Source organism: Phyllostomus discolor, chromosome 5, assembly GCF_004126475.2.
Source record: "Phyllostomus discolor isolate MPI-MPIP mPhyDis1 chromosome 5, mPhyDis1.pri.v3, whole genome shotgun sequence".
Taxonomy (NCBI): domain Eukaryota; kingdom Metazoa; phylum Chordata; class Mammalia; order Chiroptera; family Phyllostomidae; genus Phyllostomus; species Phyllostomus discolor.
The window spans coordinates 142,670,423-142,686,339 of record NC_040907.2 but is presented as its reverse complement, the minus strand read 5'-3'; the positions used below and the strand labels follow the sequence as shown (position 1 = coordinate 142,686,339).

Here is a 15,917-nt window from a genome sequence, read left to right as displayed (position 1 = left end):
TTTCTTCAGTCACGTCTTTGACTGCTGGTCTGGCGTTGGCACACTGTACCAATGTAGCCAGTACCACAGATGTTGTCTGGTCCAGCATCCAATTTCTTTTCCCAGCTTGCCCTGGAAAAAGACAGTGGTGTCCCTGTAGTCTGTGATCCATCTCTTCAAATGCTTGCCTGACCTCATTATCCAGAATACTCTACAAACACTCCTTTACAGCACCGAGTTTGTGAAGGAGCAGGAGACTCCCTTAAAAGTGACAAAGCAACATTGAATGCTCTGTCTAGCCAGGCCAGGATTATGCAGTTGCCAGGTTACTATTGGTTTAATGAAAACACATGAGCAATGTGCTGGCCACAACCCCCTGTTCCTGAAACCCTGCTGTGAACACTCCTATAAATGAAGCAAAAACTGAGAGAACAGCCAACCCCTTGGCTGGCATACCCGCCCACTAGCTGTTCTTCAGGAAGTGCTTTATACTTTACAAGTGGTCACAAAGCTCCAAGGGTGCAGCCACCTCCCCAGAGTGCCAGCTGGTGGGCCTATTGATCAAACATCCGTCCTTACAGTTGGGTGACACCCTGATTACTGTGATTGATTTCCTGGCCTCCCACTTGCTGGCCTTGGGGGACTCTCGACTTGTCTGATCCTCGGTGTTCTCTTCTGCAAAATGGAGATAATAAGTGTTGCACATGGCTACTGTGAGGCTGAATAAGAGAAAATATCTAAAAACAGGTACTCAGCGACTGTTAGATTTCTTTCTTTGAGTCGGGGGTACAGGATCTGGGATGGCTCCTCTTTATGATCCCACAAGTACTGTGGCTGACACTGTTGGTATTGCTTACCCCACAAACAGCCATACACCCTTCCTCTTGGTAGGAAACCCTGATTTTATTTGGATGATGTTTGAGTTTGGCTTCTCCTGAAAACAGAGCCTGAGACAAGGTCTTCCCAGGCATCAGTCATGAGGGTCTTGGGAAGTAGGGCAGAGAAGGAAAAATATCCCACTGAAAGGTTACTGCTGTGAACAGTGGAGTTGATTCCACCAGGACCTTCTGAGAAGCATGCAGAATGCCCCTCAAAGGAAAAGATGCAAGACTATTTCCTCACCATTGATGGGACATGATCAACAAAGGTCAGAGATCAAGCTCCGTCCTGCACTCGTTAAAGATAGGGGGCGTTAACCCGCTACGTTTTCAAGCTATCCAAGTCCGCCAGCTAACTGAACACACCACCATTACCTGCTGTTTTGGAGCAGCCCAGGAGAGAAAGCAAGGTTGTGTACTTGAAGCAAGAGGCTCTCAGGAAGAACTGAGTCAAGGTCTATATGAACTTCCTGGGGAAACGCCAAGTGGTGGATGACTGCAGTGCTGTGAGAGGGCCTAGAAGCTTCGGTGGCCCGGGGCCCATGGAATAGGAGGCCGTGGAGGCTTCTGTGGTGGATTTGGCAGTGGCATCCCTGGCCAAAGTCACAGCCAGGATCGTGGAGCTCACGGAGGCAAGGCCCAGGACAAGGAGTGAATACCTGTCACCAAGCTGGGCTGCCTGGTAAAGGACATGAAGACCAAGGCCCTGAAGGAGATCTGTCTTTCTCCCAGCCCATCAGGGAATCTGAAATCATTGACTTTTTCCTGGTGGCTTCCCTGAAGGACGAGGTTTTGAAGATTATGCCAGTGCAAAAGCAGACAAGCACTGGCCAGAGGACACGGCTCAAAGCATTTGTCGCCATTGGGAACTACAAAGGACAGGCTGGTCTGGGTGTTAAATGCTCAAATGAAGTAGTCACTGCTATCCGTGGGGCCATATGCTGGCTAAGCTCTCTATTGTCCCCGTGTGGCAAAGGTACTGGAAGAACAAGATCAGCAAACCCCACATTGTCCCTTGCAAGGTGACTGGGCACTGTGATTCTGTGCTGATGCATCTCATCCCTGCCCCTGTGCCCAAGAAGCTGCTGATAATGGCTGGTATCAACGACTGCTACACCTAGGCTCAGGGCTGCCCTGCCACCCTGGCAACCTCACCAAGGCCAAGTTTGATGCTATCTCTGAGACCTACAGCTGTCTCACCCCCACCTCTGGAAAGAGATTGTGAGCACCAAGTCTCTCTGTCAGAGGTTCACGGATCATCTTGTAAAGATCCCCACCCGCACCCCTGCCAGGATTTCTGTGCAGACGACCCAGGCTCCAGCTATGGCCACCATATAATTTTATAGAAGAAAAATAAAGTGAATTAAGCCTTAAAAAAAAAAGATCTATGTGAAACTGCCTACCACAGCCAGGACCAGCTAGATGATTTTCAGGACCTAGTGAAAAATAAAAAGGTAGGGTTCTCTGTTTTAAAGAAGTTGTTAAGAATTTCAAGAGAAGACAGCAAGAGAAGAGCACTAAAGCAAGTATATATGGTCTGTCCAGAAAAAGTCCAGCCATTGTTATTATAATGAGAAAAGTTCGTCTGACATTGGTGTAACCTGGCAGCCAAGGAGAGTGGACTGGAATGCACATGCGTGAACAATGACAACTTCACTGTACTAGTCAGTGGGGGCAGTAGACACCACTGAGTGAGTGTGTGTGCTGTGTGGCTGTGGCATTCAAAATGACTGAGTGAGTAGAGCAAAAAATCTGTATCAAATTTGCATTAAGCTTGAACATGTCTTCAAGGAAATTATTTGGATGATTCAGAAGGCTGCAGCTACAGGTAACTGGTGATGGCAGCTTTATCATGACAACACACCCACTCACACATCACGTCTCATGTAGGGTTTTTTTGCAAAACATCAAATCACCCAGGTGACTCAGCACCCCAACCCCCCACAGACCATATTTGGTGCCCTGCAACATCTGGCTTTTCCCAAAACTAAAATCACCTTTGAAAGGGAAAAGATTTCAGACCATCAATGAGATTCAGGAAAATATGATGGGGTAGCTGATGGCAATTGGGAGAAATGTGTGGGGTCCCATGATACTTACTTTGAAAGAGACTGAGGCATAATTGTTCTATGTACAATGATTTTTGTATGTTGTATCTTCTTCAATATATGCCTCTATTTTTCATATATGTGGCTGGATACTTCCTGGACAGAACTTTTGTGTGTACACACACACACACAGAGCCTATAAACCACTATTTCTACTGCATGAATCAATGAACCCATACTTCAAACCTAAAATTGAAAGGAAATGGACACCCCCAAAACACACATCATTATTTAGCTGCTTATAAACGAAATCCTTTACTTCACGTGTTCTCTCCCACTAACTGAGGGCCTATGTAGCAGCCCGGTTGCAAAACTGGTCTCAATTATCCTTTCTTCCACCTATCCATGCCCTTTGCAATGTAACTTTACATTGTAGCTCCTCACAACAAGAGTTGAAGTTTATCTCCCTGCTGATTCCCTTAAATATGGGCTGGCCTTATGATTTGCTCTGGACAACAGAAAGTGACAAAAGTACTGATACATCTTTTCAAATCCTAGGCCTCAAGAGGTCTGCCTCCTTCTAGTCTATCTCCTGGAACCCTGTGACTTCCATGTGAACAAGCCCAGGCTAACCTGCTGAAGGATGGATCACATGAAGCAGAGCTGAATTCAACCTAGCCAGTACCATCCTAGGCCAGCACACTGCTGATCCCCAGTCCTATGAGGGAGCCCAGGCCACACTCAGAAGAGCTGCCTACAAAGGTACCACAGCTGGCTACAAATATATGACTGAGTCCAGCCACAACCAGAAGAACCATTCAGATGATTAACAGATTCCTGAACAATAATTAATGGTCATTGTTTTAACCCACTCAGTTTTTGGATCCTTCTTGTCCAGCCATAGTTAATGGACATAGCCTATAAAGCAGGGGTGTCAAACTCATTTTCACCAGGGGCCACATCAGCCTCACGGTTGCCTTCAAACGGCCAAATGTAATTTTAGGACTATATAAATGTAACTTGTCCTTAACAGTTAAGTGAGAGCTCGGTGCTGCTGCCAGGCAGAAACAAGGTGCTGGGCCAGGTGAAACAAAGTGGAGGGCCAGATTTGGCCCTCAGGCCTTGTGTTTGCCACCTGTGCTATAAAGCATAAGGTACTTGGTTAGTTTTCAACAAATTATTGTTATGTGCTTAATGAATGCCTCCCACAGCGCTCATACATGATTGCTTATTGAGATTCTCATGGTAATCCCACAGGTTGTTTATCTATTTGTTTATTTGTTTTAAAACTGTGGCCCCTCTCTACCTTCATATTTTAGGCAAAGCTTCACATGACTGTACTGTCTAAATGGTAATTGCAAATTTTACTTTGTACCAGAATGTTTGCTTTTTACTGGCATTAGCCTGGCCCACCACATCGTCAACATCACAAGGACACTTTTTTAAGCAAGGTGTTATGACAAGCTATTGTAGACTCTGAGCAGGGACTATTCTCATGACTTCTATCCCCCTTTTCCCTCTAGCACAGGGCCTGGTACATGTCTGAATATTCCAACTGAATATTTAAATCTGCAGGGCAAACCTGGTGGTTCTAGTCAAAACTGGAGTAACCTCATGTTTGTGAGCCAAACCACAAAACACCCCAACCCAATGTGCTCAAAAAGCTTGAGTCAGTTCTATGGTCACTTTTGGAAAATTCTGAAACAGTCTAACCATTTAGAGCCAATGTATAGCAAAGGAAATGTGTTACAAGCAACTGGGTTTCAATGAAGCAATTCATTTCATAGACTGGAAGGAGAGAGTTGGGTAATAGGTATGTTTAATTTTCTCAGACTTCAAAATAAATTTTTGAAAAGCTGTATTTTAACCTGGTGCATAAGGCCAGGGGTTTGTATAGCACAGTGGTTCCCTTAAATAGATAAAAAGCATAACATTTTAAAATACATATCCATCATATTTACTGCACAAAATTTCTTTAACAAAAGTAATTCTGAAATATCTTTAGTAACTTTAATTTTTGTTTCCAACAGAATCTAGAAGATGTTTTTGCTGATTCACTTGGCACAAAAGGTTTCCCTAAAATACGATGAAAATCCACTTGTAAAACAGGTTTTCCAGTGAACAAACATATTTTGATAGTGGCTCTGGTTATAATGCAAAGCAAGCTCCAGGATTCCTAACAAATTTATTTTTTCTGTTATGATGTATTGATAGAACCATTCTTCTGAAAGACACATAGGAAAACCAAAACTACTTAAACTGCCAATTTGTTGTTAGCAAAATGTAACAATGCCAATTTATTGTTAGCAAAATATATTACTCTTTCTTAGAGTGATACAGGAGATAAGTCATTCCAACAGTATATAATCTGAGACACTCATAGGAAAATAAACAGTTCGATGGTTTTCCATCTTGCTCCATGGTATTTCCAATTTGTCAGACAAAGTTCTAATTTGTCAATGATTATTTCAAAATGTCCTATCTCTGACAGAGGGAACAAATTGAACCATAAGAAAAGTAAACTTTATAGAGTAAAATACCATTTGGGAGCATAAGGGAAAAAAGGGAAATATAATTAGCAATGATGAAATTATCAAAGCAACAGTTCATTTTACTCTTGTGAAGTTGCCCTGTAATAGGATGCTTCCATATTAGCAGGGCTAAATGTGCACTACTCCTAATCAAAACCAGTTGGTTCATGTTTTTTGTTCCATGTTGAGCAACAATAAGCAAAACTAGAGGCTTCTCAAAGTAGCCTTAAGAAACTCAAATTTCTTAGCCTTCCAGCAGAGCTCAGGTTTCAAAGCAGAATTATTAAGGGGGAAAAAATGAAATCTCTTCCAAATCCAAATTACAACTTTACCTGATTATCAGTCTCAGATTTCAAATGTTAAAGAGACAGTTTACTCTCATTTCTTATAACTGGTTTTGCACAGCTGTTTAAGCTTTAGACCATAAATTTGTGGATGTCAAGAGTCCTGGCTCTTGTGATTTGTATGTTTGTTGTCTTAGTTTGCCTTGTCATAATATTCCATCTATTTCATCATAACAAGCAGTCCTTGTTTTATTTGTCTTTGGGCTTTGTATCAAGGTTTGATGGGGAGAAAAAGGAAAAAAAATAACTACCTAGTTCTTCTCCAGAGGAATAAAATTTCTTGCAACTACTTCTAAGTGGGTCAAATGTTTAGAAACCTTCCTATTTCAACCTCCTGTGTTATCCTTCCAGAGACAGAAAGGAGGAGGGTATTCTTGATTCTTCTTCCCTTACAATCTTCTAGTTTTGGGGACATTGATTTCAATTTAATCCATTTATAAACAAACTTTTATTGTTCAGCACCTGTGAGTACTGGGGTGGCAGGTGAGCTTCCCCAATGACAATATTCTCAAAATCCTCAAAGAAATAAATTTAGGTAGGAATAAAAGCCACAAAACAGGATAAAGTTTAAAACAAGAAGGTGTTAAAACTAGAACCTACTAGAAATGTTAAAATAAAAAACATAGTTAACTTTTTAAGAAATCTAATCAATGAGCTTCATAGCAACTCTTTTACTGCTGAAGAGTGAATGAGTCACTTGGAATATGTGTACATAAACTTGGTACATAAACACAACAAAGTTTATGTACCAGAATTCAGCTTATATAGATGAAGAGAATGGAAGTATTAAGGTAAAGTTTAAGGAGGACTCATCCAGATCCTTGAATATATTTTTACAAGAGTGTCAGGGGCAGGGGACAGAAGGAATAGTGGAGATGTGATATTGAAGCAGTACGAGCAAGATTGTCCCAACACTGAAGGGGAAAAATGAGTCTTCAAATAGAAAGTTGCATAAATCTATAGCAGAATAAATTGAGAACACAATCTTAGATAGATCATGTAAAACCGCAGAGCATCAGAGAAGAAGTGAACATTCTAAAAGCTATCAGAGGGAAAAAAACATAATATCTACAAGGAATAATAATGAATTATGAGCAGATTACTAAAGGTCTGAGTCAATGTGCTAGAGGAAAGTAATTTTGATAAATAAATAAACAAATAAAGGAAAGTACGTTTGGACTCAGAATTCTATATCTAGCCAAATTATCACCCAAGTATAAAGGTAAAATAAAGACATTTTCAAGCATACAAATACTTTGAAAATTTACTATCCAGATACTCTGAAAGAACTACACTAAGATATACTCTAGTAGAAAAAAAAAAGTGAATCTAAAGGAAGGGTACAAAAAGTCACAATGAGAAAATAAATTATTAAAAATATGGTAGTAATGCCTTTTGGCCTAGATGGAAGCATAGATAAACACACTTCGCCTCTGTGCACAACTACAGCAAAAATTACAACTAGACTATAAAACAAATAATACCCAGATTAGTCCAAAAACCAAGGATTTAAAGAAGCCACATTCATCCAGATGGGTGCCTTTTCTACAATAGGTCACACTACTAAAACAGGGAGTCAAAGCAGCTCTACCTAATTCACAGAACAAACACAGGTAGGCTGCCAAATCGAGGAGATAAAGAAATGTGACTCAAATGAAAGAACAGAACAAAACTCCAGGAAAAGAACTAAGTGAAATGGAGAAAAGCAACCTATCAGATGCACAGTTCAAAACACTGGTTATCAGGATGAATGAGGAACTCACAGGGTACTGCAGCAGCATAAAAAAACCCAGGCAGAAATGAAGGTTGCATTAAGTGAAATAAAGAAAACATCACAGAGAACTAGCAATGGAGGGGATGACACTGAGATTCAAGTCAATGATTTGGAACATAAGGAAGAAAAAAAGCATTCAATCAGGACAGCAAGAAGAAAAAAGAGTTTTAAAAAAATGAGAATAGAATAAAAAGCCTCTGGGACATCTCCAAATATACCAACATCCAAATCACAAAGATGCCAGAAGGAAAAGAGGAAGAGCAAGAAATTGAAAACTTATCTGAAAAAATAATGAAAGAAAACTTACCTAATTTGGTGAAGGAAATAAACATGCAAGTCTAGGAAGCACAGAAAGTCCCAAACAAGGTGGACAAAAAGGGGACCACACCAAGACACATCATAATTAAAATGTCAAAGGTTAAAGATAAAGAGAGAATCTTAAAAGCAGTAAGAAAAAAAGCAGAGAGTTGCTACAAAGAAGTTCCTATAAGACTGTCAGGTGATTTCTCAAAAGAAATTTTGTAGGCTGTAAGGGACTGGCAAGACATATTCAAAGTGATGAAAAGCAAGGAACTACAACCTAGATTACTCTATCCAGCAAAGCTATAATTTAGAAATGAAGGGCAGATAAAGTGCTTTTTAGACCAGGTGAAGCTAAAGGAGTTCATCACCAAACCATTGTTATATGAAATGTTAAAGGGAACTACATAAGAAAAAGAAGATCAAAACTATGAACATTAAAATAGTAACAAATGCACAATTATCAACAACTGAATCTGAAAAACAAACTAAGCAAACAACCAGAACAGGAACAGAATCACAGATATGGAGATCATTTGGAAGGTTATCAGAGGGAGGGGGAAGAGGGAGAATGAGGGAAAATGTTCAGGGATTAAGAAGCACAAATTTGTAAGTACAAAATAGACATGGGGATGTTAAGAACAGTATAGGAAATGGAAGCCAAAGAACTTATATGCATGACCCATGGACATGAACTAAGGGAGGAGATTGCTGGAGGGAATGGGGCTTCCAGTGGAAGGGGGCAAAGGGGGGAAATTGTGACAACTGTAATAGCTTAATCAATAAAACATTTAAAAATATAGTAGTAAATCAAAATGAGTAAGTTTAAAAATAAACTGGAACCAAAATTTCAGAGAGTAATTACATGGGAGTTGGAAGGAAGAGGGCAGAGAGAAGTTGAAGTAGTAAGCTAAAGTGTCTTACCTTTGTATTTGGAAAACACAGAGACTGATTAAATTTAGACTTTCAACAAAGTCTAAATATAATTATGTGTTTAAGCCTTCAAAATTAACCACTTATACACACATTCATAAAACAGTAGAGGAGGAAAATTCAGAAAAAGAGAAAATGTAGTCGATATACTACAAGGCAGGATGAGATAAGAAGAAAGGCTGGGAAAGAGCCAAGAGAAGAAGAGACATAGCCATAGTGATGTCTTCTGAGCCCCTGTATTCAGCCTTGCCTGGACCTAGATGCACTTCTGGACTTCTGTCTACTTGAGGCAATAAATCCCCCTTTTGGCTAAAGTTAGATTTGATGGGTTTTTACCACATGCATCCAATTCAGCTTTCCTATTCATCTCCCATATTTTTACATCACTTCTCTTCATTTCCATGATGAATTAAATGCTCACACATTTACATAATATGTTAAAATCTATTTTTGAAAACTTCCAGGATATAAATAATGACAACAAAAAAACAACCATTCACTGCCTTGCTAGATCCATCACTCCCCTGACTTTTCAACATCCTAACTTTAGCATTCCCTAGTGCTGCATAGAGATGCCATTTGTTTTTCACCTCAGTGTCTGAGCCACCAGATACTGGGAAAAACAAATCACAAAATAGATCTATTACTTCCAATAGAAATTCATGCAATTTGACCTTTTTTGATACTGTTTCCTACTAGAGTCACACATGGTATCGATGTGAGAAGTCTAGTGGCTTAACATCTGTGAGCTTTGGTTTCACAGCCTGTTTAACATCTGTGAACCTTAGATTTATATCTATAGAATGATGTGGTTCTTGGCCCCCAAATTAATGCAGAACCCTCAGTATACTACAATCTCTTTGACCTGTCAGGACTTCTTATGGATCCATTCACCTTTTTGCTAGGTGTGTTAATTATCTACTCTGCATTACACTTGATTCCAAACCTTAGTAACTTGAAGATGTTTTATTTTCTCATAACTTCTATGTGTCAGGAATCTGAATGCTTTTGGCTTAGGTTCTCTCACAGGTGTCTGCTGTAGCTGCTGTTGTCTTAATGCTCAGCTGGGGGAAGTTCTATTTCTAAGCTCGCTCATGTGCTTGATGGCGAGCCTCAGGTTCTTATTGGCTGCTGGCTGGAGATACTAGTTCTTGCCATGTGGGCCTCTCCACAGGGCTGCACAAAATACAGCAGCTGGCTTCCCCCAGACTGGGAAATCTGAGACACAGAGGGAAAGAGAGCGTGAGAGAGAGAGAGACAGAGACAGAGACAGAGACAGAGAGAGGAGGAGAAAAGAGACAAGAAGAGAGAGACACTGAGGACACAGTCTTTTTATAACATAATCTCAGAAGGAACTTCTCATTATTCCTGCCATCTTCTTTTGAGAGGCAAGTCACTAGGTGTAGGTGCACACTTAAGGGGAGATGATTACTCAAAGGCCTGGAGACCAGGAGTTACCCGGGGAGCACTCCAACAAGCCTCTGCATTACTGAAGAGTGATTGAGGGAGCTGGTGCCATCTGAGGGGCTGCCTAACAGGCCAGATGAACCTAAACACATCTGCGAGCATGTTAACAGAAAAAAAAAAAGCCAGCAAACAGACTCTTCCCTAAAACCCATGTCCCCCTGAAAATAATGACCAGAACATACAGGGGCACCAGAATATGAATATACACGTGGGTGCTTTAAAGTTAAGGACTGAAGTTCCAACCTGCCGAGGTGAGTGAGATCAACAACCAGGAGGGAAGGGAAGGCTGAGGGAACTGTCCTGCAGGCGGATCAGCTGCAGACTTGCAGGTCAGATGGAACGAATGGAGACTCACTGTGTTCCTCCATTCTTTTCCCGGGCTTGGTGAGTATGCTGATGACCATTACATTGAACTCTTTGTCGGGTAAGTTACTCGTCTCTATTTCATTAAAATTCTTTTCCTGGGATTTTATCTTGTTCTTTCCTTTGGAACATATTCCTCTATTTCTTCATCTTGCTTGTCTCTCTGTGTTTATTTTTTTATATTAGGCCAAACAGCTACCTCTCCCAGTCTTGAAGGAGTGGCCTTATTCAACCTTGCCTTAGTCCTTTGTTGTTCCTGGAACCTTTGTGACTGCTACTAATTCTGATAGGTCCCAGTGGTTGAGGTTGTGCCAAGCCTTGTCGGTGTTCCAAAGGGTGGACTCTCAGTCAATACCTCGTTTAGGCTGACAGGAAGCCAGACCTGCGGGCAGCTGCTCTTCAACTGTGCAAATACGGGGTCCAGCAGAAGAAAGGCCCACTCAAGTGCGGCTGGTAGGTAATAACATGGGTGTAATAGTTTGTAGTTTTAATTTAAACATTTCCCCTACAATGGCATATGGTGTGCTTGAGTATAATCTGTTACCCAATTACATGCTTACAATTTTGTAATAAAACATTTTGTAATAAAAAGGGGCACTATTTGTGCCACACCCTGTATATACAGCCCTGTGGGACCACAGCTGTGGCCCGTGCTGGCCTCCTAACCTGGCGACATGGCAATGTCCCCTTGGTGAATGTTTGAAAAATCAGGGCTCTTTACTTGAACGACAATTAACATAAAATAATAAAATAAAATAAAAATAAAGTCCATTAGCTAGCAAACAAACGAAAATCGGGGCTCCAGGTGAGTGTTTACGCTTCCTCCTGGGAGGAGCCCACAAGCTGTAGTGAGGCCAGGGGAGGGCGCAGAGATGGTGTCCCCCTACTTACATTCCCCGAGGGTTCCTCTGTGGCCTCAAGATGTGGGGTAAACCTGAGACCTGCCCCTCAGGCTGATGTTCCCTGACAAGTAAATAGGCCTTTTTTCCCCAGGAAGACCAGGGGTATGTTTCAGCCTGCTGTCTGAAGCATGCCCTAGGGGTGGTAGCCTACCAAGAGCTGTCTCTCATTTTTTCAGTCCCATTAGGTCCAGCAACATATTCCATACCCCCTCCCCAACCCCAACAAGCCAGGCCCTCAACGGGCATTCCCTGTGGCCTGAAAACGCCCATGGCTTTGTCTGGGCCATGGGGATGTCAGGGGTCCAGGGCAAACACTCTGGTTTTAGTGGGGCTGAGGAGTGAGGCAGCATTAGGGCAAGCCCTCCTGCTTCAGTGCACTGAGGTCTTCTTGTAATCACTACATGGTTCTGGCAATTTCAGGTCCTTTCATTTCAGCCTCTCATAAGGTGAGAACCAGGTAACACTAGAGATTCCAGAATTCTACAAACTAGTAGAAATGCCACCTAGAAAGGCCTCTATTGTCGTCAGAAGCATCTAAACATGTAGAGGATTTTCGTAAGAGTATATTCGGGCCAAACTGACTTGCCAGGAAGCAAGACCTCCAATGCTCTGGGAATGAGAGGTTTGCAGTTCTTTTTACACATTTGAAACTAAGGAAGTCTACAGGAGGGTTGGATAAAGCAAGGCAGGGAAGTCCCTATGCCTGGATTACAGGATAGTTAAGATTATGTGGGAGCCCCTCTGAAAGGTCTGGAAAAAAGGTGTGTTAGCCTAGATGCACAAGAACGATCGATAGAGCTTGCTTAAAGCAAAGATAAGCTTTTTATAGGCCTGTGATGTCACTACCCATTGTGATATGACCTGCCCAGTGAGGAATTTATGATCAGATCACCCTGTAAGGTTACATACCATCATTGAACTTGTCAGCTTTATCAGAGAGCCTTTTTTTTTGTTTACACTACCCTGTGATATTAACTCCCTTATAATAATATGAAGTTGGCATTTCAAGCTGGATTTGAGATGTAAGATACAACCTAGAGTTGGATGAAGTTGGTTTAGAGATTAAACTTTGACCTCAAATATATGTCATCTGATCATTTAGTGCAGGCGGGATTCATGAGTTTGGACTGGATCCCACAATTATCAGGTTGATTTGTTTCCTGGAGCCATTAGATTAATGTTACCTGATGTTATAAAGCTACTTTTTTCCCCCAAAAAATATTTAGCGTTGATCCAGGTTGGCAATGCACTTGATGCTTCGATTATATTGGTGTCTGAGCAGTCACTTCTCCACATATCTCCACAGTTAAATTGTATGAAAGTTCCATGAATTTCTCCTCATCTCTAAATAACTATGAGTCTCCAAGAGAGCATTTGAGTCCTGTTCAGCTGCTCTGTACCAAGTAATTGTGAAATCAGTTGCCTCTCTAGTCTTTCATTGAAATAATGAGAAGGAATTCCTTGGTATTTTACTTTGAGGACACAAAATTGAAGCAAAAGTAAAGCACAAGATATGCCATGTATAGTGTTTTCATATTCAGATTGGTTTGAGACAATAGCTTGGAGACAAGTAGCCATAAAATAAATCAGCCTCAGAGAATTTTCCAGGTCTAATGCCCAAAGTTTCCCCAGCACAGAATCCCCAAATCTGTTTTATTTATATAGGAAAATACTGCCAGTCACATTTTTTTTCCTGCTGTGCTCACCAGCCAGGATTACCTTCTAACCATCTGGAGAGTGAGAAATACTGCCCCTTTCTCTGTTTAGAGAGAACCTAGAGGCATTTCAACACTCCACCACCAGCATTTATCTCCCTGTGGTGTGACCACTGGTTTCTTTCTCCTGTTCGATTTTTGGCCCATTTGGCCAGAGTCTGTATCATGGTGAAGGTTTAGGCCCAGTGCTTAGCTCAGGGCCTGGCCCCCAGTAGTTGCTCAGGATGAACACTTGCTAAATGGAAGAACTGGGCCGCCTGCTGTCCCCTAAATACACCCCCATGCACTCCTGCGCCATGACCTCTCTCAGTACCTCAAATGTCCTCCTCACGCCCCCTGTACCTACTTATGTGTCCTGATTGAACCCTTTCTTCAAGGCCCAATTCCCGTTTTAATTTTTTTTTTCAGGAAGACTTAACGGCTCCACCCCTTAGTGACAATATTTCTTTGATATTTGTCACTACTTAATTCTTGCTTTATTATTATGATTTATTTTATGATAAGGGCTATCACTAGGCTATGTGCCACGTTAGTGCAGATTAGAAAAAGTGCTGTTTCAGGGCAGATGCACCCCCAAGGTGCACCAAGGCACATGGCTTTGGGGACGGAGAACAGGTTAATCTTGGCCCTTATTCACCGTGGCAGCACCCTGGTGTCCCTGGGCAGTGAAATCCATGCAAAGCCGCCGGAGCGGGCCCTGATGCAGAGCCTCCTTCCTGAGCCAGGCCACACCCGGTGGAGACTGTCTGACAACCCCCCACACCTTTTAAAGTCGCTTTGTTTTGTTTTGTAAAGTTCCCTTTTACACTCTCAGCCTTTCATCTACCACATTCTCCACTATGAGGTAAATGTTGTTGCTGCTGGATATTACACTAATTTGCTGATTCTTGCTAATTATCAGTTTTCTATTAAGTAGGATAGTTCAATGAAATACTGACATCTCAAAAACAAGGACAAAATTATTGTGAAGCACGTATGCTTAATTGCTTTTAATAACAGGTTTATTGAGATATAATTCACCTAATTCACCCCTTTAAAGTGTACAATTCAAATTTTTAGTATATTCATATAGTTATGAAGCCATTACCACCATGCAACATTAGAATATCTTCTACCCTAAAAGAAACCTATACCCATTAATATTCCCTCTCCTTTCTCCTTTCCTTCCAAGACTCTGGCAACCATTAATTTTTCTGAATTTTTCTCTGTGGGTGTGTCTGCTGAATATTTCATATAAGTGGAATCATACAATATGTCATTTTTTGTGACCATCCTATTTCACTTAGTATAATGATTTCAAGATTAATAAACATTGTAGCATGGTTAAGTACTTCATTTCTTTTAAGGCTGAATAATAGTCCATTGTATGAATTTACCACATTTTGTTTGTCCATTCATCCGTTGATAGATAGTTGGGTTGTTTCCACCTGTTGGCTATTATGAATAATGCTACAAACATTTATGGAGACATATGTTTCCAATCCTCTCAGGTGTACACCCAGGAGTGGAATTGCTGGGTCATGTGGTGAGTCTATGCAATGAATGGCCCCCTGCCAATGCTGTTGTCAGCTAGCGAACCATTACATCTTCAAAACATTGTAGGTTCAGTGACAACCAGGCTGCCATCAGGTTGACTGCTCTGAACTCCACTGTCATCACATTTTTGAGGCACCCCACTGGCAGGATCATCTGTAGAGTGATTTTTTCAATTTGTGGCTATAAACAGATGTATTACTATCATTGCTATAATATTTTAGTGCAAACTTGGTGGCTTCAAACAACTCACATTTATTATCTTACAGTTCTGGAGGCCAGAAATCTGAAGTGGGTCAAGATGTTGCAAGGGCTGCACTCCCTTCTAGGGGATGCAGAGCAAAGCCTGTTTTCCTGCTCTTTCCAGCTTCTAGAGGCCACCCACATCCCTTAGAACACGGTCCCATTCCATCTTCAAAGCTAACAGCATCTGGCTTAGTTCTTACCTCATTGTATCACTCTTCCACATTTAAGGATTTGTGATTATACTGGGCCCACCTGGAGAGGCTAATCTACCTCTCTTAAAGTCAGTTGATTAGCAACCTGAATTCTATCTGCTACTTTAATTCCCCTTTGCCAAGTAAACTAAGAGCTTTCAGGGTGAGAATACAGCTATCTTTGGAGTTCCATTATTCTGCCTACCACAACCAGGCTTCTCTGGATTTGCTTCAGACTACCTGAACTTTTCATTAGCACTTCCAGAGAAGAGTGGTGATAAAAAAAGGTAAACTGTTGACATGCATTGATTGATAAAAGTTTGATAAAGAAAGGGGAAACACCTGGCTAAGATGGAAACCTGATATTTAATCAATGGTGATTGAATGGAATAAGGTATATGAAACCCTCTACCCCAAGGCTTGACCCAGGGCACAAAGGATTAACTAGTAGCAGAATCTGAAGTTGACCTCTCAGGTACTTTCCCAGCATGGCTACGAGACTGTGGTCTTTCATCTACTTCTGCACAAGTGTCACTATTTCACAAAATTCCCACTGCCATATTTCCCTTCTATTCTGCATCATCCTTAAAATATTTTTTATTTCTCCTCTGCACACCTTCAGCATAAAAAGGCTGTTTCGGATATTGTATTTGTTTTATCATTGTGACCCAAGAGTCTGTCTTGTTGCTCTCTTACACTGAAATTGTACATCC

General features: G+C 41.3%; 1 pseudogene; it reads left to right on the top strand.

Moving 5' to 3' along the window:
- The first annotated feature begins 1,113 nt into the window (after positions 1-1,113).
- LOC114497083 lies at positions 1,114-2,195 on the top strand (annotated as a pseudogene).
- Positions 2,196-15,917: the final 13,722 nt, after the last annotated feature.